Source organism: Diadema setosum, chromosome 4 (genome assembly GCF_964275005.1).
Source record: "Diadema setosum chromosome 4, eeDiaSeto1, whole genome shotgun sequence".
NCBI lineage: Eukaryota > Metazoa > Echinodermata > Echinoidea > Diadematoida > Diadematidae > Diadema > Diadema setosum.
In genome coordinates, this window is record NC_092688.1 from 15,171,095 (window position 1) to 15,184,403 (window position 13,309).

The 13,309-nt window shown below is 37.7% G+C and overlaps 1 pseudogene; it reads right to left on the bottom strand.

Moving 5' to 3' along the window:
- Positions 1-5,003: 5,003 nt before the first annotated feature.
- Positions 5,004-10,913, bottom strand: LOC140226927 (dynein light chain 2, cytoplasmic pseudogene; annotated as a pseudogene).
- Between the last annotated feature and the right edge of the window lie 2,396 nt (positions 10,914-13,309).

The following is a 13,309-nucleotide window of genomic DNA, read 5'->3' on the forward strand; positions in this document are numbered from 1 at the left end:
ACTGGATTACTGCTGCTTTTATAAGACTGTACCTGGTATGGGCTTTGAGTTATCATAAAAGCATTTTTCTATCTTTGTGTAGTTTCGATTTTGTACTTGGTGAATAAAGATGAAATGAAATATGAAATTGATATTATATACAAAATACAGATGCACAATGATCGCGATGATAAAGACATTAAACGTGTCGCTGTTGAAGCATCAAACAATTTCAATTTACAAATTTACCTGCTTCAAAAAGTTTTTATTCGGCAATTTCGAGTGAGGAAAAATCATCACGTTGAGAACTGCATTATTTTTGTTATGACAGTCAATGGCGATCACGAGGGGACCGTTTGGGTAAATAGTCATGCCTATCAAAGAGGGTCCTACTATATCAATACTGCAATGACTTCCTATTATTGGCGAGGAGTTGCATGAATATTCACGTGTGCTTTGCGGTTTCCATTGTAGCTACTGTATACAAAAGCAACACTCCTGAAAGATTTTCTCGCATTCGGTGTAGTTACATCGTTTTATCACATGCACATGCGGCAAAATGATGAAAATCTTGATCGCAGTAAATGCGATGACGATGATATGTTGGCACTGGTTGATGAAACTGGAAATTACAATGAGGACAAGCAGAACTTGATGATAAATAGCAAAATAATAAGAGGTGATTGACAGAGAGCGAATTCCCATTCGTGATGACAACGTTTAATGCATGCGTATAGATCAAGGTAGGATTATAGATCATGTCGAGTTCAAATTGTAATCACACAAACTAAATCCTTTTTTGACAATAAATGTTTTTAACGGAACGGGTAACTTTGATTTTCCGACAATCTTATTTCAAGTATGTGATTGTGATAGATATTCACATTTCGTGAAAACGATTGAAAAGTCAACAACTCACAACTCTCCTGATATTCATGCGATTGTACAATGACATGTCTACAGTTTTTGTTGTTTGATTCAATACTCTTTAATAGCACGAGTCCCTAAAATTTACTGCATACCTAAGTCAATAAATTCAATTTTAACTTGAAGTGGATTTTCACTTTAAAAACTCAGTAGTACTCTTTAAGATGTGTATCGACTAAGACCCTTTTGATCTGGGTGTGGAAATGGGCATTATTTAAGACCGTTGTTATTTCGTCGATGAACGTGTACATGGCAAGAAACGTGTAGGTCTATAATATTATGATTCTTTTAAAACGAAATACAAGACAAACCTGTTACAATTTTTCCATGATTGTATCGTTTTTTTGTTTTGTTTTGTTTTCGGTGATAATAATAATAAATGTGAATTCAAATGTTTTTATTAGGGCCTCTTTGGTTTTACTGTTTTTGGATATCTCAGCCATGTCAAAACAGATTTTCATCAAATGAATTTTGAATTTCTCTTAGAAAAATTATAGTAGGCCTATGCTCTGTAATATTTCATAAGTGGTTTCTAATTATTTTGCCAAAAGCTAAAGTCTGAATCCCCCATCTCAACCCAAACTATATACAATGCCTTTTAAAGTCAGCTTCCTTTACATACACAAGGTAATACTGACTCGTGTTTCTACTAATGCCCTCATGCAATGAGCTAATTCTGTTATCATAGACTATGGATTTATACTCCACTTCTGTCGCAAGTTATACCCTTTCGTATTCCTTCAGGGCTCGTATAGTTTTTTGTTGTGACCTAACTTCAGGTTTTTAACACTTTTGGATGAGATAATGAGAAACCTCTTATGAAGTATGAAAGAGCATATAATTCCAAGAGCAATTCAATGTTTATTTGATGAAAATTTGTTGTGAAAAGGATGAGATACCCAAAACAGAACTATACTAAACAAATGTGGGACCCACGTCTTACGACCTTTTTTTGTTTTACTTTGTTTTTGGATGTATCAGCCATTCCAAAACCGATTTTCATCAAATAAACTTTGAATTCATCTTAAAATGGCATGCTCGGTACCATTTCATAAGTGGTTTCTTGGTATCTTGCAAAAAGTTAAAAGCCAAATCCTCAGCCCCACCAATACTGTACCATCCCTAGCATGTAGGATAGCCTTGCTCTGCCTAAAGATTGTTAAGCTGATATTTGTGATATGTCATTCAACAAAGAAAGGTATATAATGTTTACAGTGTGAACAATGCACTGTTCGCTAGTCTTTTCACGTGGTCAAATGGTAAAGTATAAGAATGAAAGAATTCAATCGAGCGTGTGCTGAAAACAAGGTGTATAAACCCTTTCATCACAGAGCCGTTAGATAGGATTTCACGGTTGTTTGCATTCTTTTAAAAGCTAGCGTTATAAGCTACGGACTTTAGCCAAATGCAGCAGCAGTCTTGTCCCCCCCCCCCCCCCCCGCCATTTTTTTTTTCTGTATTGAATGCCCATTCGTCTAGCATGAATCCTGACCCCTCTTTATGCACACCTCCCTAGCTATATTATGTCAAACAAAATAAATGCAGCACACAGCATTTTATATCTGCCCATTGCGACCCGTCGAGGCAAAAGGGGGTGTAAGAAAGATCCCATTTTAAATGTAGCAGATCACCGCCTCTTAAACAGTTTCGTATTTTCTTCCTTGCAGAATGGGATCAATTAATATTAGGGATAAAGAAAGCTGGATATTATCATACTGTTGGTACTAGTATTGCTTTTATGATTTTTTTTTTTATTCAATCATCGAATGCCTGTATTACGAACACTTTTGGACTTACTGTTGTTTTTTTCGGTTCTCTACGAACTCTACGTACATACATACATACAAACACAACACACTATCTGTTTTAAAAGTTCTGATTCTATTTAAGATGTGTTTGTTTGCTTGTTTGTATGTTATAGCTATATCAAGCAATGTCAATGTTGGCCTGCAGCAAAAACACTTCCTCTATTAATGCCAAGTCTCACGCTTGGAATAATATTAGGATGCTTTGACAACCAACTCATCTTAAGTCGACGAAGAATCATTTTGTGAATGTACATTCGACTTTATATCACAATGTAGCCGTACGAAAAAACAAAATGTGGCAAAATTACTGCCTGTGGTAGTCTGTCGCGTTTGTAATTCAGAGAGGCCCTGCAAATATTTCGATTTATTGTTACTTACGTAACACACACATACACACACACACACACACACACACACACACACAAACGAATTTGATATTCATCAATATTCATTATACGACTCCCATGTATTCACGTTTCAGGTGATTAGAATTCCATCTCAACAAAAAATCGGTTTTTGACATGTAACTCCGTTAATTTTTATCAAGTTGTTGTGAACATTGGTGAAGATGCAAAAATGTATACATGTATTTCGAACATTGCCGGTTTTTGGAGATACATGTAGTATTCTTGCCACTGACATGTAACACTGTGTCACACTACTTGTTTACCAGTTCCTTAAAACCCATTTAGCATGTTCAGTTTTTGAAAGAACGTCATGCAATTTCGGGGTTACAGTCATGTACAGAAATACCTGATCGAGTTGTGTGGATATTATTGTTGTTTTATGTCGGGCGATTGCTTTGAAAGTGCAGCTATATGCGGAAACAGAACACGGCACGGTATAAGGATAGCTCTCTCTCTCTCTCTCTCTCCACACACACACACACACACACACACACATACACACACACACACACACACACACACACACACACACACACACAAAATAACCTAATTCACGCATTCTTCTCTGACCAGACATTAAGCAGGTATATAGATTAAAAAAAAGTACGCGATTGATCAACAGACGCTAAGAAATTGAACAGGGCATCCAAAATGCCCTCTTTAATAATATTATAGCACATGGGCTTTGTACTACATCGAAGTATGTGGCTGTGATACAATGTTACATTTCTATTCAAGAAGTGTTTGCATCATCACATTGTCAATTAGTCAGATATATACGGTTGCCACATTGCAAGACAAAAAAAAAAAGATAACAATTTCTGAGTTTGTTTTTTCATTCAGACCTCAGGTCACAGAACAACCAGTATTATGTTATATATATTTTTTCTTTTTTTCGGAAAGAAATGCTGTACGTAATGCAGAGGCAAAATCGGCATGAGAAATAATATAAATGTCCAAGTCTACGATACATGCACATATGACGTCCTTGTCATAAAGATTTAGCAAGCGGGACGTTTTTGAGAATGGTAATCAAAGGAATGAATCGACTAATCCAAAATTGACTTTAAACTTGCCGCGATAGTAACTTGCAATGTTTAAATATAAGATACTACGATTCTCGAGTTGTTAATAATGAAAGGTAAACGTCATCGTGACTTGTAAGGCCTGGTCTTTGTGACCGATGTATATGAGACCAAATCAGTAGGCCTAATTTCTTTCACAGATGGTTTTCACAACGCCACGTCACGGTCATTGACAGTGGACGCAATTTTCTAGTCCTCTATTGAAGTCCTGTCTAATTTTGACACATTCACAAATCGACTCATTTTCTTTTCTCATCTTAGTATACATTTTGGTGCCAAACATAATAAGATATGATAAAGATAAAAGTCACTGCAAGTTGACGATGGTGTAACGGTGTTACATGAAATAACCTAACAGTGCATCAATCAACCACCATACAGTATAATTTATATTCAACCAATAAAATGGAAGGACAATTCTGAATGAAAAACACACAAGTTGCAACACCACAATAAAAGGAAATGATGAAAAAAAAATAGGAAAGCTTGTATTGCGATCATGATTATAATGCCCGTGCAGGTTGATACGGACCTATTGACTTGGGATATATCAACAAAAGAGCCAATCACTCTATTTCGAACCGTCACGAAACGAAAAATCCGAAAAATAGGCGAAAAATAAATTGCTCATGCAATACGTATAATTGTAAATTGTCGCAAGGAGAAACCACGGATACAATTAGATTCTATAATGTTTGTTTTATGTTATAAGTGCTGTCTGGGGCAAATTATTTGTATAGGGCCCCATTTCTCCCTCTCTCTCTTCTTTCGATCTTTAAAATAACAACAACATACAATTAGACAAAGAAATAACAGTCCATTTCAACTAATCTGGACTTAGGCGTGTAAATACTCCCTAAGTGAGTCCGAAGTACCTGATAATAATGTCCGATGCATGTCTTCTTGACAGACTAGTGAACAATCATGGATCACAGTCCAATCAGAAGTTGATAACATGGTGTCTTCAAACATCAGCGATGCACTTGATTAGTTTGTTATCCTCGGTCAATATCAAAAGAAGAGAAAAAGAAATCTCGTATAAACCCCTAAGAATGCTGATCCAAGTTCAATGAGAAGATAACGAATGAAATCACATCATTAAATTTGTCCCAAACTAGCCTGACTTGAACAAGAGAACGGCGAGTTGTCCAAGATAGAAGTAGATGAAGTATTTTGACTCGTGCGTGACGTCGCTGTCGAAATGCCTTCCCACAATGCAGTGCCAAGTTGGGTTGTACTTCCTGTCGAACTCCTTCTTGATGTAAGCCGCGATGTCCGTCTCGATTTCGAACTTGTCCATAGACTGGATGGCGCACTCGATAGCGTCCTGCTGCATTTCCTCGGACATGTCAGCGTTCTTGACCACTGACGCTGTGTCAGTCATAATGGTATCTGTAGATGACTGCAGCGAAAACGAGAGGAATAAGGGGAATATCAATCTTCTAAATTTAAAGGACAAGTCCACCTTCATATACATTAGGATTGAGAGAATGCAGCAATACTAGTAGAACACATCAGTGAAAGTTTGAGGAAAATCGGACAATCCGTTCAAAAGTTATAAATATTTTAAATATCTGCGCAGTCACTGCTGGATGAGAAGACTACTACAGGGTATGATGTCACATGCGTGCAACTATATAAAGAAAATAAAAAGAGAATTTCACAAAACTTTACTTTTTGAATAAAGTGCACATTTCTTCGACTTGCTACTGACGTATGTTAAGGGTAATATTATTCCCCCTGCCTTCTGAAAGAGAGAAGTCGAGTGTTCTTTTGTTATGCAAGAAAAATGGAAATATGTTGAATTTTCTTTATTCTTTCTTTATATCGTTGTACTCATGTATCATCACAAGCTTACTTAGTCTTTTCATCCAGCCGTGACTGAGCAGAAACTTCAAAAATTCATAACTTTTGAACGGATTGTCCGATTTTCCTCAAACTCTCACTGATGTGTTCTACTAATATTACTGCATTCACTCAACCCACATGTCTATGAAGGTGAACTTGTCCCTTAAGCCTACTGCTGCAACAGGCTCTGTTATGCATCTGCAGCGTGCTCTTTTGGTTTCTTGATGTACTGAGGCCAATAGAAATGCTAACCAAAATGAAAGCCCATTACAGGCTTTAGCGCGTGTAACACTGAATGAATGATTATGTAAAAAAACTATGTTTGCCCCTACGTTTCGAATCAACTTTGGGTTGTTTTTTTTTTTTTTTTTGAGTCCACAGGAGGTGGGAGACTAAGGGATCGCCTGCAGCGTCTGTCCGTCCGTCGTCCGTAACGCTACAAAAACTTGAATAACTCTCAACTTCAATGTCAATCAAACTTCAAAGGAAGAGGGGTAATACAAAGCTACACATTTTACTAAAACATGAAGGTCACCTCAAGGTCAAAGGTCACAGGCAGGGATCAATGAACTTTAGGACCCAATGTTAAGTTTATACGTTGCTTTTCGATTATGGCTCATAACTTTGATGTATACATCCGTTTGTTCCCAATCTTGGATGGTAGACGTCCCTCAAGGAGTTGAAGGTCATAAAAAGGTCAAATGTCACAGACAGGGGTCAACGAACTTTTACCGCTTTTCGATTATGGCCCATAACTATTGATCACTATGTCCGTTTGTTACTAAATTTGGATGGTAGATGTCCCTTGGGGAGTCGAAGGTCATCACAAGGTCAAAGGTCACAGACAGGGGGCCAACGAACTTTTTGGGTTCAATGCTAAGTTTTTACGATGCATTTCAATTATGGCTGATAACTCTTGATCCATATGTCCGTTTGTGACCAAACTTAGCTGGTTAGAGTCCCTTGGGAGTTGAAGGTCATCCCAAGGTCAAAGGTCATTGGCGGGGTCAATGAACTTCCGGGCTTTAGAAAAAAATTAACTTCTACACGAATGGGCGAGACACATTTTGCCACTTGCCTTGATTTTACGTAATATTATTAAAGGTTTCTTTAATTTCTCAATCATTTTGGTGTGTATGTCCGTGCGTCTTGAAAGTTTCATTCAGTTTACTGCATATACTTTTCTCCTAGATCTAGATCCCTTTTCAGGAAACGTTTTACCGATTATTAGGCCGACACTAATGCAATACGCTTGTTCCGGAAATTGCAATGATCGACAAGGAAGAAAAATTGCGGCTTGTGTGTGTGGCCAAATATTGATTTACTTAAACTTAAACAGAACGTCTAATATCATGTAAAACTAGAAGCGGATCTCAGCTTAACAGCCAATCATTTTTCTGAACATGATTACGAAACCCTTCTTTGTACTGCTGTGGGTCTCTGATCCTGCGATCGTGAATGCTACTGCCAAACAGCAGGGCAAAAAAAGTGAAAATGTTTTGCGAATGTTCAATCTTTTAATGCAAATAAAGTAAACAATCACGTTTACAGTGAAGAATTATTTTTCTCTGAGACATCAATTAAGGTAGAGAAATGGCAACAGTCACCCCAAAATTTGCGTTATATACAACAGAACTCTTTAACTTACCCATTTAATCTACTAGTAAAATACTATAAAGTGACCTAAACTATATAGAAAAAAAGAAAGTATTGCATGCCCAGTTAAGAAACATTGTTTTTTGTCGTTGTTTACTAATCGATATATACGGTGAGCTTGTGTACCCGAAAAAAAAAATGATTGTTACACAACAGTCTTGCATTCATACCATCACACTGAATAAATTCATAGTATAACAATATAGAGGAACATATTGACCAGCATGAATATGACAGCATCGTCAGGTCATTTAAGGTCGAAAATCAACATGGTTATATGTATACTCAAGCGAAATTTATGCTTTATGACCATCGTCTGGCAATCAACGCTCAATCGCACAATCAATCGGCGGTAACACTCTCTAGTTCAGTCCATTCCAAGGACCGTTTTGATAAGGTGATATTGAAGACCAAAGAAAAAAGAAAATATATATATATATATATATATATATATATATATACATAAGGAATAAAACGTGTGCTCGCTTTCAGTGAAGTAGACACCTTGCCTTAACCACACTTTAGTTATCAATGACTCACGCGAGTTAATTTGGCTACAATTGTCTTCGATAGAATTATGAAAAACATTATTCTCAATGCGAAAAGCCGAAAAAAAAAAATACAGAACACAACGAAACGGAATTCACGTAAACCTACAGAACAGCGTATCCGTCCACATTTAAGAGCTTTATAGGGCTCACACCTGTAAATAAAATGGAATGTCCCAGACTCCTTCGCAAATTTACCAAAGATACCAAAATACATGAAGAAAAATATTAATTAAAAATAATAATACAGTTTGGCATAAAACTGAATAGCTGCAGATCGTAAGTATGAATTCCTCTACACACTGCATTTTTGTTGGAGGATGAAAGCTTTTCTCATGGAATTTGAAGGGACCATTTCATTGGGTGAGTGTACGGGAAATAGGTGATTTTTTGAGTGACAAGTACTCGTAGTCCATGTAGTCTGGCTTTGCGGACCCTTGGACAGAGTTTAAGCTGAAGAACCTGCCTTGGAAATTTGATGGATGACAGGGTATGGCTTACTTGTCCAGACAGTGGCGTATCTAGGAGGGGGGAGGGGGGCAAGGGGGGGCACGAGCCCCAGGCGCCACTCCTTAGGGGAGCAAAAAACGGGAAAAAAAACGAAAAAAAAGAAGAAAAAAAAAAGCAGCGAAGAAGAAGGAAAAAGAAAAAAGAAAAAGAAGAAAAAAAAAAACTCGCCGGGAAAAAGGGGGGGGGGGAGGGAGAATGGTGGGGGGGGGGGGGCAGAAAACCAAATCAAGCAAGATAAAAACAAAACATGATGATGACGCGGACAAAATGATAATGTTTATTGTGTTCACACAAGAATTCCATGCTCTGTCAGCTGAAATACAAAAATTTTCGGCTCGCTCGCTGCGTTCGCTCGCCAAAATTTATATAAATAAAGAAGGTAAGAACAAAACGTGATGATGACGCGGACAAAATGACAATGTCTATTGTGTTCACACATGTCATTTTATATTTAGCAAGCAAAATGTTTCACGGAGCAGCGGCTACAATTTCTTTCGTTCTGAAGTGATCGCCAATTGGATCAAAAGAATGCGCCAACGGTTTCGAACATGGGGGGGGGGGGGAAGGGGGCGCAAAAAAAAATCAAGCAAGATAAGAACAAAACGTAATGATGACGAGGAAATATGCAAATTTCGGCTCACTTGCTCTTATAATTTAGAGTATTTTTTTTTCAAGTCCACAGTTTCTTGGTATAAGTCGTTATCTATAAGGCCGTCACTATTATCTTGATTAGGATTGTAAAATTAAATAAGCAAAAAAATGACAAGAATTCAATGTGTTGCAAGCTGAAATACAAAAATTTTCGGCTCGCTCGCCAAAATTTATCCAAAAAAAAAAGAAAAGAAAAGAAGAAGATAAGAACAAAACGTGACGATGACGCGCGCACAAAATGACAATGTCTATTGTGTTCACACATGTCATTTTATATTAAGCAGGAAAAATGTTACACGGAGCAGCGGCTGCAATTTCATTCGTTCTGAAGCGATCGTCGATTGGATCAAGAGAGGACGCCAACGGTTTCGAACATGCTTATGGGGGGGGGGGGAGCAAAAAAACAAATTAAAAAAGATAAGAACAAAACGTAATGATGACGCGGAAATATGCAAATTTCGGCTCACTCGGTCGTACTAATTTAGAGTACTAGTATTATAAGTCCTCAGTTTGTTGGTATAAATCGTTATCTATAAGGTCGTCACTATATCTTGAAGAATTGTAAGATTTGACAAGCAAAAAATGACAAGAATTCCATGTTTTGTAAGCTGAAATACAAAAATTTTCTGCTCGCTCGCTGCGCTCGCTCGCCAAAATTTATAAGAAAAAGAAAGATAAAAGAGATAAGAACAAAAGGTGATGATGACGTGGAAACAAATTTCGGCTAACTCGCGCGTATACTAATTTAGAGTACTTTTGAAATTCCTCATGCAGTTTGTTGGTATAAATCGTTATCTATAAGGCCGTCACTATATCTTGATTGGAATTGTAAGATTTGATTGGCAAAAAATGACAAGAATTCCATGTTTTGTAATCTGAAATACCAAAATTTTGCGCTCGCTCGCCAAAATCTATCAAAATTCATTACATTTAAATCACCCTCAAAAGACCCCTTTAAAAAGCTTGAAAAAGCATATCATGTGGACTTTGTTTTAAGTCCCTACTGGGATGGGGTTGGGGTTGAACACTTTTTCAGAAATTAGGGGCGCAATTTTCGTGCTTGTCCCGGGCGCCGTTTTCCCTATGATACGCCACTGTATCCAGGTTATTGAAGATGAAACACCTCATTTCTCTCAGCTAATTTACAGATTTTTTTTTGGAATTTTGAATTTTAACACACGTCTCTGTGGGGAATTATTTACCCGTGTGAGCCCTACGGAGCGAGGAATAACTCCCTGTCTGAAACATGGACGCTACCCACGAGACAGTCGTGGGTCTCGATGGCCGCAGACATCGACTATGCACGGTGGTTTTTTCAAAGACGTCAACATGAGCTTTTAGTATAAACATTCGGAGTAAACTATAAATGCTCACCTTTTAATCCAATTAGAATGTTGATATATTCCCTGTGCTAGGACTAAGGGTGATCTTCCAAAGAAGCGGATAATCTGTGATTGTCGATTCGGAACATGGCTGGTTTTATGGGCCGAAGATTGAGGAGAATGGGCGGCTCCCACTTTCCGAACACTTTCCTTACATTCCTACCACTTTCCTAACATAAACGGCAAATGTTCGACGGAGCATGAGCGTTCCTGATTGGTTGATTTTTCCATACCTTTTATGTAACAAAAAAAAAAAAAATTGTGTGTCGCAGTCGGATGCCTTGAATAAATTATGCCCACGCCCACAAGACAGCGACTGGCACACGACAGGCAGCGTGGAAATGGCATACACTAGTCCATGGCAGGGGAAACTCGGTATATAACGAACACTGCTATAATGAGATATCGGTTTTTACGAGGAAACTTTCTCGGTCCCAAATTTCCTTCTACACACAAGTCTTTGCCTGTATGGTCATGTTCCAAGATAGTAAAGCTCGATGCAACTACTGTGTCTTGTACACGTACACATGTATTTTCTTCAGTGCACTCTACCTAGCACCAATGTTGTACGTTTGTTTGTGTGTGTGTGTGTGTGCGTGCGCGCGAACGCATTGATACATGCAGAGAATGTGCTTCGAATATTGTACGGCCATAATATGCATACACGACATTACATCATCATGACGTATAGCAGGTGTGAGGCAATCTGGGGGGTGTTTCATCAAGGAGTTCGTCGGAGGTTTTCTCCGACAAATTTGCAAAGCTACTGAAATCCTTGTGTCTGATTGGCTGATTGCAAATTTGTCGGTGAAAACCTCCGACGAACTCGTTGATGAAACGCCCCCTGATGCTGTGATTGGCTTTCTATGTACACCAGCTACAATGTGCTAGGGAATTCCCCACCTTAACACACGCAAACATAATTTTTCGAATGAATATACAATATGTGTCACATAATACACACAGCAATGTGAAGAACATGTTAGAGCTTTCGTGGCACGATTGCAAGCTATTCATTTACAAATTCGAACATCCATTAAGAAACGCATTCTTGATATTTGATTTCACAGGCGAAGAACATCTTCTCACCCATAACGGTGAGTAATTCCCTCAATCAATAGCAATATTGATTGTGAGGTGATGGGCAGTCCCACATGTGGAAATTAATATCTTTATGTTATGCTTTTTTATGCCTATTGATATAGCGAGGTATCGGCTAAATCGAGGAAAACAAATTCGGTCCCGAACATCTCCTATCGAGTTTCCTGGACTGTTCACTATTCACGACCCCGTGGGATTTGTAATGTTGGCGCAATACGGATTAACTCTATAAAGACCAAGCTATTTTGACTCCTTCAAGGCCCAAGGGGGGGGGGGGGAGCACATTGTGAACCTATATAAATTCTTTATTGTATGATGTATGACCGTCATATTAGGCACATGGGTAGAGCAACTTACTAGTATACTCTACATGACACAACATCTAAAAATATTCAAGGTCATCCACTGAAGGCGCTATTTACCAATATATGAAGAATTTGGAAATGTACACATATTGGTATCACATTTCATATTTCCAAAATATTGAATTTTTAGTTTGCAGATTGATAATATTACGATAAACAAATGATATCAGAGGCAAAACTTGTGTGAAGATAATACAAAATAAAAGGGTAGTCTTTGAAAAATGCTGTGTTTTCGATTTTTTTTTCTATTATATCTATCGTTTGATGCCTATGTCATATAAAAAATAAAGGAAATAATAAGAAGACCATTTCAGCGTAATTCACAACCATAATTACCTCACATCTTGGTCCTTCAGCAAATTACAGCCAAGAATTAAGACCCCATTTCATCCATTATATTGTTAACTGAAATTGGAACAGAATATCATGCAAAATGTGACGAACATGGTTGTTAGTTTACGGTTACCATGACAACAGCAATATTGGACATATCTAAATTATATATCAAAATGTTTGCAATAAGTCATCAAATTTGGTTGAAATCGGGTAAAGTGTATAGGAGTGGCAAATGAAAATATGTTAGGGGGCATAATGTGCCCCCCCCCCTCTCCTTTGGGCTTTATAGGGTTAAAGGTCTAGTGGGGCTCCGGTATACGCATGATACGCACAGTGATAAGGGGGGGGGGGGGGTGTTTCGTGTCGTGTTAAATGAACAAATTATATCCGGTTACTGTATGTTTCTTCAATGTTTTCGTTCGATGTAGTTTACTTCAGAGGACATTGCCTAGATTTCAGTAACCTTGGATCTTCGACGTCTTTCCTTACTCTTTCGTCAATGATATATGCTATATAAATTGCAGCACTATATGTAATGAACACACATATTGGCCTTAAGATATTTTATTCAATATATTTTATTAGTATCTCATTGTATTTCCTTGTTTTTAGATACCTCGGTCACTCCAAAACCGATTTCACCAAATAAACTTTTGTTTCCCCTTAGAATTGTATGCTCTTTAACATTGGATTTTCATAGAATGGT